The sequence below is a fragment of the Pseudophryne corroboree genome, chromosome 8 (assembly GCF_028390025.1).
Source record: "Pseudophryne corroboree isolate aPseCor3 chromosome 8, aPseCor3.hap2, whole genome shotgun sequence".
In the NCBI taxonomy this organism is placed as follows: Eukaryota; Metazoa; Chordata; class Amphibia; order Anura; family Myobatrachidae; genus Pseudophryne; species Pseudophryne corroboree.
The window spans coordinates 167,608,373-167,614,226 of record NC_086451.1 but is presented as its reverse complement, the minus strand read 5'-3'; the positions used below and the strand labels follow the sequence as shown (position 1 = coordinate 167,614,226).

The 5,854-nt window shown below is 49.9% G+C and overlaps 1 non-coding gene across 1 annotated transcript; it reads left to right on the top strand.

Moving 5' to 3' along the window:
• The first annotated feature begins 461 nt into the window (after positions 1 to 461).
• LOC134951172 (U1 spliceosomal RNA) lies at positions 462 to 628 on the top strand. The gene has a single exon (XR_010183962.1). It is a non-coding gene; the product is annotated as a U1 spliceosomal RNA (small nuclear RNA).
• The last annotated feature ends 5,226 nt before the right edge of the window (positions 629 to 5,854 follow it).

The following is a 5,854-nucleotide window of genomic DNA, read 5'->3' as shown; positions in this document are numbered from 1 at the left end:
TACTGGGTCCAGCTGCTGCAAGAAATCAGCTTGAATGCTTCAGGGGCTGGGGCATGGCCAACATGAGCCCCACACTGATGGGGGTGTATAAAGCGATCTAGGGGTCATCCAAGCGCAACCCCACAAAGGCCGCCATGCCCTGCGTGACCATTTTCTCTTTTCATATGCAGACGAGGGTTGCAGCCAACTATACCCATTGCTTGGATGACATCACCATATGCGAATCCATCTGCTGCAGGCCTTCCCCCAGGAATGCTTGTACTAGTTGTTGCATTTGGTTTGTTGTTTGGGGGGTGCTTCAGTATTAGGCAGCCTTCTGCCCTCACACATTCGTCTGAAAATGTGTTCTCCCTGCAGTTGTTGTCCCCAGATGAGAGTTCCCTTGTGCTGCCTCAGTTGAATCTCCTTTACTTGACGGAGGTGTGCCTGAGCAGCGGCCCTCCCCAGCCCTATCTCAAATCATACTTATTTTGCTTAGGTGATACCATGGTCATGAAGATTGTTTTCCCAGGGTGAGGTTCATTCATTGCATTCTGGGTATGCTGACCTCTGTGATTTCCCCAAATGTGGGAATCTCGACTGCATAATTTGTGGTAGGGGGGGGGGACTGCATTTGTGCTTTCCCCTGGTTGGCTCTGGTATAATTTAGATCTCATTGTCTCAGGTCTCTCTCCCGCCTAGTTTGCTGTCTGTTTCCACTTCTCTTTTCTTGAGCCCCTCCCTTCTATGCCCTTGCGCACTATCCTGACTTCTCCCGTCTGCTTACTTTGTGCCTTCCAACGCACAATGCGAACTACAGGTGGTGTTGCAGGGCCCACACCCTTTTATTTGCATTACAGAGCAGCTCTGGAGCTGTTACAGTGCCCAGCTGCTGCAAGAAATCAGCTTGAATGCTTCAGGGGCTGGGGCATGGCCAACATGAGCCCCACACCAAAGGAGGGTGGGGGGTGTTCAATGCGAACTAGGGGTCATCCAAGCGCCCCTTTTCTCTTTTCATATGCAGATGAGGGTTCCAGCCAACTTTGGCCCACTGCTTGGATGACATCACCGTATGCAAATCCGTCTGCTGCAGACCTTTCCCCAGGAATGCTTGTACTAGTTGTTGCATATGGTTTGATGTTTGAGGGTGCTTCAGTATTAGGCAGCCTTCCGCCCTCTCATTTTCATCTGAAAAGATGTGGTCTCCCTGCAGTTGTTGTCCCCAGACAAGAGTTCCCTTGTGCTTCCTCAGTTGAATCTCCTTAACTTGACGGGGGTGTGCTCGAGCAGCCGCCCTCCACAGCTCTATCCCAACACATGCTTTTCTTGCGTATGAGATCTCTTGATCATGAAGATAGTTCTCACAGGGTGAGGTTCATCCATTACATTTTAAAGTAGGAAGGTACAAATTACATATTCAAATTACATATATGTGCTGGATTCAAATGTTTTCCCCCCTTCCTTTCTCAATTGTGCCCATCAGCAGCTATTCTAATGTTGCTGCCAATGGGTGTGACACATTCATTTCTTCTGTGGGGTACACTGGACTCCACAAGGATTCACATTGGGGTGTAGAGTAGGATCTTGATCTGAGGCACCAACAGGCTCAAAGCTTTTGACTGTTCCCAAGATGCTCAGCGCCCCCTGCTCTATAACCTCGCTTCCATGAACAGGGAGCTCAGTTTGTAGTTGGTGCCTTCAGTAGCAGGCCACTTAACAGGGGGCTGCCTCAGGCAGCCTATTCTTAGCTATTCATTTTGACAAGAAAAGAAGAACTTTTTTTATAAGAATCTACAAGGGCTGCAGCAGGTTAGGTCTAATAGACATCTTTACTGCAGCTCCATCACTCCCAGCGGCGCAGTATACTCCCGTGCCCTGGTTGCTGGGTCACTGCAGCGGAGGCTCCGGTTTCTTCCTAAGGTCAGTCACACACACACCGCCCTCAGGGATCACGAGGCCGCTGATGAAAGGGAGGTAAGGGACTTCTGTGCCCACACTATACCGTGATCCAGCGTGGCTGTAGGGGGTGGGCCATGTGCGCACTGGCGTGGACACTGATTACTGGGCAGCCGCTCCACTAGCCACCAGGGACAGTTAAGGAGCACAGCTCTGGGGGGTTTTTCTCTTATATTAACCCCATTTTGTACTACCCGCAGTGCATTGTGATAGGTAATAGAGCCTGATTCAGGTTGGATTGCAATCGCAATAAGCAATCCAACTGCAAAAATTGCTAAGAGCATACGCATGCGCCTGCATTTTCTGCGGCACCCCGCAGATAATGCGATCGCTTCTGACTGTCAATCGGTGCTGGGGGGAAGGGGCAGCAACAATCCATTTCCAAGTCGGAGATGGAGCGGTGCATGGGCAGGGCTACAAAATGGGGTCGGCAACGGAGAAACAGGAGGCGTGGTCAGAGCTGCTGCATGACATCACATGCAGCAGCTGCGATCACAAAAATGGTGGCGGCTTCCTGCGCACACATACAGTCTGCACCAACAGGAGGCTAACCCATTTTTTATGATCACGCTGAACTGCACTGAGACTGCAATTTCAGCGTGGTCAAGAAGGGAGGCGGCATGCTGGGTGGCCCCAGCATGCGAACCAAAGGATTGCAAATTCTGTTACTTAGCAGAATTTGCAATCCTTACTGAATTAGGCCCATTGATTACAAAATGTATTTGTAAATATTTGAAGTTTTTCTTCAGGGACTAACACAAAAGATGCTTGGGGCTACTAACACATGGGTAAGCCACGTAAAGCTTCCCATGGGTCAGTGGCATCACAACGGGGTTGCGGCCCACACCCGAGTGTCACCCGCCAAGGTGGTTGACACCAAAGTGCCGGCTCCTCTTCAGTGACAGAATATGGGTGTTTCACTGTAACATTACGTGCAACACCCAGTTTCTGTCACTGTGCAGGAGCCAGCACCACTCACACACTAGTCCCCGGGTGCAGCACTCAACCCCCGGGATACCCGGAGCAACAAAATGGAGATTCAGGAAAACAGGCCACACCCCTACCTATGAGACCATGCCTCCTTTTTACCATTGCGCTGCTTATCTGCGCGCACTGCATTACAATCTCCCTCGCTGCCTCTCTGGGTGTCACCAATGATAGTGACACCTTTGCCATGCTTGTAGCAGCTGGTCCTAAGATCTACACCTCCAGCCCTGAGTGTTTGCCCTTGTGACTTGTTGATCATCATAGCGAAGCAGATTCTTACAGAAAACTGCAGGGGCTTAGATTGAAAAGAAAAACATTGACGAACCCATCATTTCAGCAACAGGGTCTGCCACACGGCTGACTGAAATGACTGGTTGGTTTGGGTCCCCACCAAAAAAGAAGCAATCAATCTCTCCTTGCACAAACTGGCTCTACAGAGGCAAGATGTCCACCTCATCATCCTCCGATTCCTCACCCCTTTCACTGTGTACATCGCCCCCCTCACATATTATTAATTCGTCCCCACTGGAATCCACCATCTCAGATCCCTGTGTACTTTCTGGAGGCAATTGCTGGTAAATGTCTCCACGGAGGAATTGATTATAATTCATTTTGATGATCATCATCTTCTCCACATTTTCTGGAAGTAACCTCGTACGCCGATTGCTGACAAGGTGAGCGGCTGCACTAAACACTCTTTTGGAGTACACACTGGAGGGAGGGCAACTTAGGTAGAATAAAGCCAGTTTGTGCAAGGGCCTCCAAATTGCTCTTTTTCCTGCCAGTATACATACGGACTGTCTGACGTGCCTACCTGGATGCGGTCACTCATATAATCCTCCACCATTCTTTCAAAGGTGACAGAATCATATGTAGTGACAGTAGACGACATGTCAGTAATCGTTGCCAGGTCCTTCAGTCCGGACCAGATGTCAGCACTCACTCCAAACTGCCCTGCATCACCGCCAGCGGGTGGGCTCGGAATTCTTAGCCTTTTCCTTGCACCCCCAGTTGCGGGAGAATGTGAAGGAGGAGCTGTTGACGGGTCACGTTCCGCTTGACTTGACAATTTTCTCACCAGCAGGTCTTTGAACCTCTGCAGACTTGTGTCTGCCGGAAAGAGAGATACAATGTAGGTTTTAAATCTAGGATCGAGCACGGTGGCCGAAATGTATTGCTCTGATTTCAACAGATTGAATCCTGGTTAAGCGAATTAAGGGCTCCATCCACAAGTCCCACATGCCTAGCGGAATCGCTCTGTTTTAGCTCCTCCTTCAATGTCTCCAGCTTCTTCTGCAAAAGCCTGGCAGTGTCTGAACTGACTTCACGTGTGGCAAGTTCAAAGGGTTGCAGAACCTTACACAACGTTGAAATCATTCTCCACTGCGCTTGAGTCAGGTGCATTCCCCCTCCTTTGTCTATATCGTGGGTAGATGTATAGGCTTGAATGGCCTTTTGCTGCTCCTCCATCCTCTGAAGCATATAGAGGGTTGAATTCCACCTCGTTACCACCTCTTGCTTCAGAGGATGGCAGGGCAGGTGCAGGAATGTTTGGTGGTGCTCCAGTCTTCGGCACGCGGTGGCTGAATGCAGAAAGTGGCCCGCAATTCTTCGGGCCACCGACAGCATCTCTTGCACGCCCCTGTCGTTTTTTTAAATAATTCTGCACCACCAAATTCAATGTATGTGCAAAACATGGGACGTGCTGGAATTTGCCCAGATGTAATGCACGCACAATATTGGTGGCATTGTCCGATGTCACAAATCCCCAGGAGAGTCCAATTGGGGTAAGCCATTCTGCGATGATGTTCCTCAGTTTCCGTAAGAGGTTGTCAGCTGTGTGCCTCTTATGGAAAGCGGTGATACAAAGCGTAGTCTGCCTAGGAACGAGTTGGCATTTGCGAGATGCTGCTACTGGTGCCGCCGCTGCTGTTCTTGCTGCGGGAGGCAATACATCTACCCAGTGGGCTGTCACAGTCATATAGTCCTGAGTCTGCCCTGCTCCACTTAACCACGGACATGTGGACTAGTGGACCTTGGGTACAACTGCATTTTTTAGGACACTGGTGACTCTTTTTCTGAGGTCTGTGTACATTTTCGGTATCGCCTGCCTAGAGAAATGGAACCTAGATGGCATTTGGTACCGGGGACACAGTACCTCAATCAAGTCTCTAGTTGCCTCTGAATTAACGATGGATACCGGAACCACGTTTCTCACCACCCAGGCTGACAAGACCTGAGTTATCCGCTTTGCAGCAGGATGACTGCTGTGATATTTCATCTTCCTCGCAAAGGACTGTTGGACAGTCAATTGCCTACTGGAAGTAGTACAAGTGGTCTTCCGACTTCCCCTCTGGGATGACGATCGACTCCCAGCAGCAACAACAGCAGCGCCAGCAGCAGTAGGCGTTACACTCAAGGATGCATCGGAGGAATCCCAGGCAGGAGAGGACTCGTCAGACTTGCCAGTGACATGGCCTGCAGGACTATTGGCTTTCCTGTCTAAGGAGGAAATTGACACTGAGGGAGTTGGTGGTGTGGTTTGCAGGAGCTTGGTTACAAGAGGAAGGGATTTAGTGGTCAGTGGACTGCTTCCGCTGTCATCCAAAGTTTTTGAACTTGTCACTGACTTATGATTAATGCGCTGCAGGTGACGTATAAGGGAGGATGTTCTGAGGTGGTTAACGTCCTTACCCCTACTTATTACAGCTTGACAAAGGCAACACACGGCTTGACACCTGTTGTCCGCATTTGTGTACAGGATGCATACCTTCATGTCCCCATTTATCCATCTCATCAGGCGTACCTCAGATTTGCGGTACAGGATTGTCATTGCCAATTTCAGACGTTGCTGTTTGGTCTCTCCACGGCCCAGAGAATTTTCACCAAGGTAATGGCGGAAATGATGGTTCTCCTGCGTAAGCAAGGTGTC